Below are 9,598 nucleotides of genomic sequence, written 5' to 3'. Positions count from 1 at the left end.
GGCCAGTTCGGTTCATTGCCTTGTGTGGCTCGGGGCCTAAGGGAGAGTTCGGGCTCCTCGTAGGGAGTTCGGGCTCCTTGTAGGGAGTTTCGACTGCTGGTGAGGAGTTCGGGCTCCTTGTAGGGAGTTCGGACTGCTGGTTTCCTCCCTTTGGTGCCCGCGCTCTGGGCGCGCTGTTGTGCCGAGTTGTTTGCCTTCGCCACGTGTTGAGTGATTACGAGGTCGGGCCAAATCTTCCTTCATCAATTGCCCCCCACTCCTCGTGCTAAGGGTCTTGCCTTGGCGTGGGGAGTTCGCAAGGTGGCAGGTGGATTTGTCCAGTACTTCGAATCTCGGTTGACTGATAACGCGAGGTGCGTTGTCAGGGTTCTTAGTTTCTTCGAGCGCCCAAAAGACGGAAAACGCGCCGACCTGCCTACAAATGCTACCAGATGTGATAGCGCGTGCTTTATTTCAAAAATCAAAAAAGTGCGCCGCTGAGAGACGTGACAGTAGGCATGTTTTCAAATTTTGAAAACGTGCCGCTGCCGCCTTTAATGTGAAGAGACGTGCGCTGGCATTCTGTCAGTTTCAGAAAGATGTGCGCCGGCGCTCTATCAGTTTTAGAAAGACGTGCACCGGCGCTCTGTCAGTTTCAGAAAGACGTGCGCCAATCACGTCTCGGTCTCAGGGGATGTGTGGTCAGCGCGACTACGGGCCGTCGGATTGGCTTTGGTCTGTGCTGTTGCTTCTCGGTCACTGTGGGGGACCCCAGTCGCTTTGTCACTTCTGTGCTTTGCCTCTTGAGCTCGTGTCCAAGTTTCAGCTCGTGTCCAGGTTTTCAGTTCGCGTTCAAGGTTTTTGCTCGTTCAAGTTATCGTAGTCTTGTTCAAGCTTTTTTCCGGGTGAGTACCTTCCTGGAGTCCACCTTCTCTCCTTGATGTCTTGCATCCCCTGATGGTCCTAGCGAGCTGGAGGTAGAGCTCGAGGAAGAGTTCGAACCCGTAGGTCGAGTCGCCTCAGGTAGTTTGGCGTCCACCTCTCGTCGGGGTCGGACGTTAGACAAGTTTGGCCCCTCGACCATGATGCCTGAGGGGCTCCAATCCCTTATTACTCATTACAATTTGCCTGGGGAGTACGCTTATTTCATACCTTCGGGTAGCTTTCCTTGGGAACACGGTCCTGATGAGATCGTGATATTCCGGGAGCAGCTCACTGCGGGGCTGCGATTGCCTTTCCATCCCCTCCTTGTCGAGGTCTTGAATCACTTCGGCGTTACGGTCGGTCAGCTTCACCCGAACTCCATTCGTAATTTGGTGGGGACAATCTCCCTATTTTGCGAACAGGGCTTTCCTTTAGACTTGGAGATCTTCTCTTCCATCTTAATGCTTAAGAAGCAAGCGGGTCTCCTCCCCGGGCGTAGGCGGGCGTATTACCTGTCTCCTCGCCCGGGTTTTAAGCTTTTACATGAACTTCCTAACAAGGTCCCAGCGTGGAAGCGGGACTACTTCGGGGTGCAAAGTGTGTTGGTGTGGCCATTTCAGACCGGGTGGGGGGTGGCCACCCCTGACTTCGGTGTTACACTTGACAAAGAGATGGTGAAGGGCCTCCGGCAATGGGCGTGGCTTGGGCTAAAGTGCCAACAGTATCTGACGGAGGCCAAGCTCATTGCGGCCGGCCTGAGTTCGGGTAGGTTCCTTACTTGGAGGTTCTATTTTGCTCTGTCTGGTTTTTTTCTGATGCCGAACTCTTTTTTGCAGGTGTGATGGACTCAGGAAGGACTCGTGGTGGGCACTTGTTTCAAGGCATGAAGAGGAGGAAGCGAGTCGCCAAGCGAACTTGCGCCAAGCTGCCCTGGGATGCGGAGCCCGAGGTAGTGGACTACCCGTCAGGGGATCCGCCCAGGGAGCCCGAGATGGCTCCTCCAATGCAAGAAGCGGCAGGGGGCCCGTATGCTGAGACTACTTACACGGGGGCTCCCACCTACTCTAGGGCTCCTGCTTACTCTGGGTCTGCTCATACGTGAGCTGGGCCCTCGGGCTCGGGGGCCCCAGGGGAATTCAGGAGTGTGCTGTCGCTGACCTACGCTCTTCAGAAGAGTAAGGAGGCCATTTTCCTCGAGGAGGTCGCGGCGTGGACTGATCTCCCTCTACACCAGGTGGCCTGCCGTGCTGTTACTCATGCCATGGTGGTAAGTCAGACTTTTTATCGAGCTCTTTTGCTTTTATCCTTCTTGCTGTCGTTCTTTTGATCACTCGTTCTTTCTTTTTGGTAGGTGAACTCTTCTATCCACGCCTTGGCAGCCCAGGTGGAAAGGAGCTCGAGGTAGGCGCGAGCTGCTGAAGAGGCTCTTCGTGCTGCCAAGACAACTTCCCGAGTTGCTGAGGCGGCTGCTCGTGCTGCAGAGGCCAGGCAGGCGAGGTCTCAGAGAGATGCTGAGGCCATGGGAGTCGTAGTGAATCACATGGCGGATTTTGAGGCTGGATTTGCAGCATCAGGTCGAGTACCTTTAGAAGGACATTAGGGAGAGGACGCAGATCTTTTCTCAACGTATTGAAGATGCCAAGAAAAAGGTTGTCGATGAGTACATCGCCTCGCCGAGCTTTGACGACCTAATGGTGGATTCGTACCGAAAGGGTTTCAAGCTAAGCCAGTGGATGATTTGGAATACGTACCCCAAGCTCGATATTAGTGCCATATCCACTTCGCACATAACTCAGGAGATGGCCAATGCTGCTGATGGTGAGCCAAATTCCGAGGGCGTGGCAGGGCCTTCGGGTATCGTTGAATTGCCTTCCGATAATGAACAAGTAGATCTGGGCCTGCAAATTTTTTTTTTCGAAATGTACTCCCTTATTTTGAAATGGAATGACTTTTCTTTTGGTTAAGTGTTGGTTGTTCTTTCTCCCAAACTGAACGTATTTGCCGAACTGACCATACGTCCGGTTTGTTTCCTGCCCGGCTTACTGCACTCGCGCGGCCTATGCCGAGGTTCCTTTGTTAGCTAGGCATCCTAGCCCTTAGGCTTTGGTGGCGATTTCATCCACTTTGCTTGGTGGTCTATAGTTAGTATCACCTTAAGTTGACGATGTTCCATGCTCAGGGTACTTGCTTACCCTCTAAGGTTTCGAGCTCGTATGCCCCCCCGAGTGCTTTCTTTACTCTGTAGGGTCCTTCCCAATTTGGTCTGAGTTTGCCCACGCTGGGTTTGGGTACCATGATCTTACGGAGAACCAGGTCGTTGATGCGGAAGCTCCTCTTCTTTACTTTGGCGTTGTAGTACCGAGCTACTTTTTGTTGGTAGGCCGCTGTTCGGATGTGCGCGAGGTCTCTTACCTCATCCAGTAGGTCGAGGTTGGTGCGTAACTCATCTCCGTTTGTCTGATCATCATATGCTTCTAGTCGCAGTGTACGTATTTCGATTTCCACCGGGATTACTGCTTCGGTGCCGTAGGTGAGGTTAAAGGGGGTCTCTCTCGTGGCGGTTTTTTCCGTAGTTCGGTGAGCCCATAGAACACTTGGTAGCTCGTCCACCCACAACCCTTTAGCTCGGTCTAGTCGTGCTTTCAGTCCGTGGAGGATGGCTCTGTTCATTACTTCTGTTTGACCGTTTGTCTGCGGGTGTGCGACCGATGTGAAGTTTTGAGGAATTCCCATATCTTGGCACCATTCTTGGAACTTGATATCCTCGAACTGTTTGCCATTGTCGGAGATCAGTACCCGAGGTAGCCCGAAGCGACATACTATGTTCTTCCAAAAGAAGTTCTGTATGTTTCGGGCTGTGATTGTTGCCAGAGGTTCAGCTTCTATCCACTTTGTGAAGTAATCTACTGCCACCACTAGGAACTTTCTCCCACCTGTTGCTGGTGGGAATGGCCCCAGGAGGTCAATGCCCCATTGTGCAAAGGGCCAGGGACTGGTGAGGTACTTGAGGTCGGCAACAGGCTGATGGTGGATATTGGCATGCTTCTGACACTTGTCGCATTTTCTGACGAGCTCGACGGCTTCTGCCTTCATCGTTGGCCAGTAGTATCTTTGTCGAAGTGCCTTTTGGGTGAGGGCTCTGCCCCCAGGTGTCCGCCGCACAGACCTTCATGAGTGTCGCGGAGTACAAGCTCGGCTTCGGCAGGTCGCAAGCAACGCAGGTAGGGGAGCGTGTAGGATCGTCGGTACAACCGTTCGTCTATTATGACATATTTAGCTGCCTGGCGCTGCACCCTCTTGGCTGCATTGCGGTCCTCAGGGAGGGTTCCATCTAGCAAGAAGCTCGCGAGTGGGTCGATCCAGCTCGGCTCTGCTTCAAGGACGGGAGCAACCTCCTCTGCCCCATCGAGAATCCTGGGTCGAGGTAAGTCCTCTATGTACTCGGTTCTCATGGTGTTGTGGCTCGTGCTGGCTAACCGGGACAGGGCATCAGCCTCAGTGTTCTCTGACCTCGGGATTTGCCTGATGAAGTGTGACTGGAAGTTGAGCAGAGCCTCCTTTACTTTTTCCAAGTATGCAATCATAGTGAACTCGCGTGCTTCGTATTCGCTCGTAACCTGGTTGACCACGAGCTGGGAATCACTACAGATGACTACGTGCTTTGCTCTTACCTTGCGCGCTAGGTTCAGCCCGGCTATCAGTGCCTCGTACTCTGCCTTGTTGTTAGATGCCGCGAACTCAAAGCGTAGTGCGTATTCCAATTTTGTTCCGCTCGGGCCGTGTAGCACTATTCCATCCCCGCTGCCCTGCTGGTTCGAGGAGCCATCTACATGAATGATCCAGGGCTCCTCATCCCAGTTCGTGTTTGGCCTAACCAGGAGAGATGCCACACTGGCTGCTACACGGGGTTCAGACTCTATTGGTTTGGGAGCTCCGGGCTCGCCCATATGGGGATCTTGGGCTCGACCGGCGCAGGGGCTTCGAGGCTAAACATGCACTCGGTGATAAAATCTGCTAATGCTTGGGCCTTAATAGCAGTTCGTGGCTTGTACTAGAGGTCGTACTCGCTGAGTTCGATGGCCCATTTCGTCAGTCGACCGGAAACCTCGGGCTTGAGTAAAACTTGCCTCAGAGGTTTGTCAGTCAAAACGATGACAGTGTGAGCCTGGAAGTATGGGCGGAGTTTCTGAGCTGCTATCACCAGTGCGTATGCTAGCTTTTCTATCTGGGGGTACCTTGTCTCTGCTCCCTGCAAAATTTTACTAACATAATAGATGGGTCGTTGGACCCGATCTACTTCTTTTATTAGTATCGAACTGACCACCTCGTCGCTTGCCGAGAGGTACAGTTCTAAGATCTCGCCCTCCTCGGGCCGGGCTAAGGTTGGCACACTAGCGAGGTAGCTTTTTAGCTCGGTCTGCTGATTTGGACATGAAGCGGCTCAGAGCGGCTATGCGGCCGTTTAGCCTCTGAACTTCTTTTACTTTCCGGGGTGGTCTCATATCTAGGATGGCCTTTATCTTGTTCGGGTTGGCCTCAATACCACGCCGGTTGACAATGTACCCTAGGAACTTGCCCGTGGTGACACCGAAGACACATTTGTTAGGGTTCAGTTTCATGCTAAATTGACGCAGGATTTGGATGACAGAATCTAAGTCTTGTACTGATTCCTGTGAAAACTGCGTCTTGACGACCGTGTCGTCTACATAACATTCTATTTTCGTGCCAATCAAGGGCCGAAACAGCCTATTTACAAGTCTGTGGAAGGTTGCCTTGGCATTTTTTAATCCGAAGGGCATGACCTTGTAGCAGTACAGGCCAAACTCGGTTATGAAGCTGGTTTTTTCCTCATCGGACTGGTCCATCCCGATTTGGTTGTAGCCCGAGTAGGCGTCCAAGAAGCTTAGCAACTCATGTCCCAAGGTCGCGTCCACTAGGCGGTCAATTCTGGGGAGGGGGAAGCAATCTTTCTGGCAAGCTCGGTTCAGGTCGGTGTAGTCGACGCACATGCGCCACTTGCCGTTTGCCTTTTTCACCAGCACTGGGTTGGCTACCTAGCTCGGGTAATGAACTTCCCTTATGAAATCTGCTGCGAGGAGCTTTTCGACCTCCTCGTCGACCGCCCTCCAACGCTCTGGGGCTAAGTTGCGTTTCTTCTGTCTAACGGGTCTGACTATAGGGTCAATATTAAGTTTGTGAGTTATAAGGCTGGGTCAATACCGGGCATGTCAGCCGCGGACCAGGCAAAAATATCTAAATTTTGAAGTAAAAAACTCACCAGTTTAGTTCGTAGTGGTTCCTCAACGGAAGCACCGATCTGTAGTGTGCGAGCTGGGTCTGTAGCTGAAGTCGGGACTGCAACCGTTTCCTCTGTGGGCGAAGATCGTTCCTCGCCTTTCTTCGTAGGCCGCTCCAGTTCAAGGTCGTCGGCCGCCTTGGTTTTTCCTATCAGGGTGGCAACATAACACTTGCGGGACTCAAGCTGGTCGCCCCGCGCTACCCCCACACCGAAGTCTGTAGGGAACTTCATTGCCAAATAGTATGTGGAAACCACTGCCTGTAGGATATGCGTAATCGGCCGCCCTATTATGGCATTGTATGGGGAAGGGGTCGCGACCACCAGGAAATCATGGTTGAGTCTGACCGCACAAGGCCATGTGCCGACTTCCACATGTACTGTTATTTTTCTGAGGGGCCTGACTTCCTCTCCACTGAAACCCACCAGAGGAGTGTTCATGGGCTTTAGCTCGCTCTTCTGCAACTGTAGCTGGTCAAATGCTGACTTGAAGAGGATGTCCGCCGAGTTGCCCGAATCCACGAGTACGCGTCTGACCTCGAAGTCGCTGATCCTCAGTTTTATGACAAGCGCGTCATCGTGGGGGTAGTGGACCCCTCGCGCGTCATCTTCCATGAAGAAGATCGGCTCTTCAGTCTTCGGTCTCTTTGGGGGGTTCTGTTCCTCTTGGGCTGCTTCGCGAACTGACGTCTGGGCCCCTGCCGAAGTACACCCTGCTACCACCGAACCTCCCACTATTACATGGATGGTTCCCCGAACTAGCCTCTCTTCCGGAGGCTGTCGTTGCAACGGTTCGGCCGGACTGCTGCTAGATTCGGGGGCATCCTTTCCGTGCTCCCCTTGCCGACCTGCCTTATTGTTATCATTATTATCATGCTGTACAAAATTCCTCAAGTATCCGCGACGGATGAGTCCCTCTATCGGTACTATGACCGTGGTCTCTATGGAAACTACAGTACAAATTTTTATTTCTCTCGTTCGGATTCCCCTTTAGACGAGGTGACCACTTTACGTATGGGATGTCCTTGATCGTCATTAAGATCTCGGTCTGCCTCGTGTTTAACGGCGTGTAATCCATCCGAACTGCTAAGGGAGCTCGGAACGACTGGTTTGGCTTCGGCTCCCGGGTCGGGTTTTCTCTGTCGACTGGGTTGGAGGGCTCGCCTTCCCTCTTTCTTTTCTCGTTCACGCTTTCAGTCCATTGGTTGATTTCTTCCTCTGTTCTCATGAACTTATCTGCGAGCTTGAGGAATTCGGCCACGGTTGCGGGCTGGTTAGCTACCATGTGCCATTTGAACTCTTTGTGCGTTACTCCTCTCTTAGCCGCCGCGAGCTACACCGCCGGGTCTAATCGTGGTATCTGCAAGCATGCTTCATTGAACCGCTTAATGTAGCCCCGGATGGATTCTCCTTCTCTCTGGACTACTCCGAAGATGCTTTCCTCTGTTCTGGGGCACCGCTTGCTGGTGACAAAGTGTGCGGTGAAGACCTGCATGAACTAGGCCCAACATCTTATCGACCCGGGGGCCAGGTTCCTGTACCAAGTGCGGGCTATCCCCCTGAAGGTGGTGGTGAAGGCCATGCACATGCACGATTCACTGGCCCTGGCGAGGTGCATTTGGGACTGGAAAGCATCAACGTGGTCGTTGGGGTCGAAGGACCCATCATACTTGTCCAAAGGTGGGAGCTTGAAATCTCTTGGGCAGCTTTTACCTCGTCCGAGCTCATCTCTTCCTTACCTTTAAGCTCGGGCAGGACACGGGTGGCAGTTCGGTGACTTTGCCGGCACCTTCGTTGTTGAGTGGGCCTGGTACTGGCGTTGCTGGCCTCTGTGTTGCCGAGCTCGATGGGCCCGGAATGCTGGTAGTCTGCTGCCAGGGCGCTGAATCGGTTCTCCGTAAGCGGGAACTCGGGCCAGGAGCGCTGAGGTGCTGACCTTGCGGGCGAGGTTCCTGACCCGCCTGCGAGTTGCGAGGCGGGGGTGGTTTTTCTCTCTCTTCGGCCTGGGGATGAGGCCTGGCTGTTAGGGGGGTTCTGGGGCCGGGAGGCTTTACCCTGGTGGGGGCGTCCACCTTGAGGGGAGGCCTTAACCGGCTTTGGAGCAGGGTGCCGAGGTGGAAGTAGTGGTTGGTTCAGAGGCAGTTGGGGGAACTGCTGCTGATAGTGATACTGGGAGATATTATGCAGTACTTGGTGCTGCTAGAGCTGATGTTGTTGGAATTGTTGCATTTGGGCTTGCATTTCCCGCATGCATTGCATCAGGTCGTCCAACTGGTTCTGGCTGGTTGCCAGGGGGACAATAGTTGGTTCAGTAAAGGTTGTTTCGATAGGGAGAGGAAAGGGGATGCTCATGGCAGGAAGGTTTACGGGCGCCATTGCTTGTGGCACATTCAAGGTGGGGATCCCATCCACCGAAAGGGGATTGGTGAACTGTCCGACGCACACCACAGGGACTTGAAGTTGTTCCCCGGTGGTGTTTGTCTCCGTGCCACGTCTGGCGTTGTTGGAAGAAGCCATGAGTGTTAGGGTTTTTGGAGAAAAGAGGTTATGAGAGTTTAGAGGGAGGCTTTTAGAAGCGAATTCCCACAGGCGGCGCCAATTGATGGTGCACAATCCGGATGGTCCTAACTGTCAACGACCTTGCCTCTGAACGGAGCTGCAGGGAGCCTGAAACAGAGAAGATGAGGAAGCTCCGAGGGGAACCCGGTATGAATGCTCCGAAGCTCAAGTTAGAATTCTTTCAAAGGCAAGATAAAACCAGATGGCGCAAAGTTCACATACCTTGTTCTTGGGGGGTAGGGAGCCTTTTATAACCACCTCGTGCACTCACTCCTATGCTTCTGTCAGGTCGGGTATGATTACCTCTGGGCTCCTACCAGTTCGGGTGTCATCCCCTCTATTGGACAGAACCGCCACTGCTCCCTTTGTCGGAGCCGTCTCTGCGACTGGCGATGACGGTGGCAGGTGGCAGTGGCAGGTGGCCGTTGAAGTGCGGCTATCAAGCGTCAGATCCCAAGTCAGTCAGGTGCACCGCCCTTGGATACGGAACTCCTCGGTGTCAGGTATGATACGTTTGTTCAGTTCGGCATCCCGGAGGCGAAGTGCTGGAGTGGTGAGAGAGGTGAAGTCTTGAGTTCGGATAGGGGATCTTCCTTTGAAGTTTCAACCCTAGATTCCCTCATTTGCCCTTTCATTACACCAAGATTCCTCTCTAAAACATCTCATTAACCAAAATTCCTATAATCTTGGCCCTCTAAGACTGATCAGACCTCATCATTAGATTCTAGACACCCCCAAATACCTACATATGAAATTCCATCCCAAAACACCTTCATTTACCCTTAATCACAAAGATTTCATTTTGCGGCTCCAAATTGACCAGATTATAAATTTGGCCAA

Source organism: Nelumbo nucifera, chromosome 5 (genome assembly GCF_055504915.1).
Source record: "Nelumbo nucifera cultivar China Antique chromosome 5, China Antique-T2T, whole genome shotgun sequence".
Classification (NCBI taxonomy): Eukaryota; Viridiplantae; Streptophyta; class Magnoliopsida; order Proteales; family Nelumbonaceae; genus Nelumbo; species Nelumbo nucifera.
Note: the sequence above shows the minus strand (reverse complement) of the source record.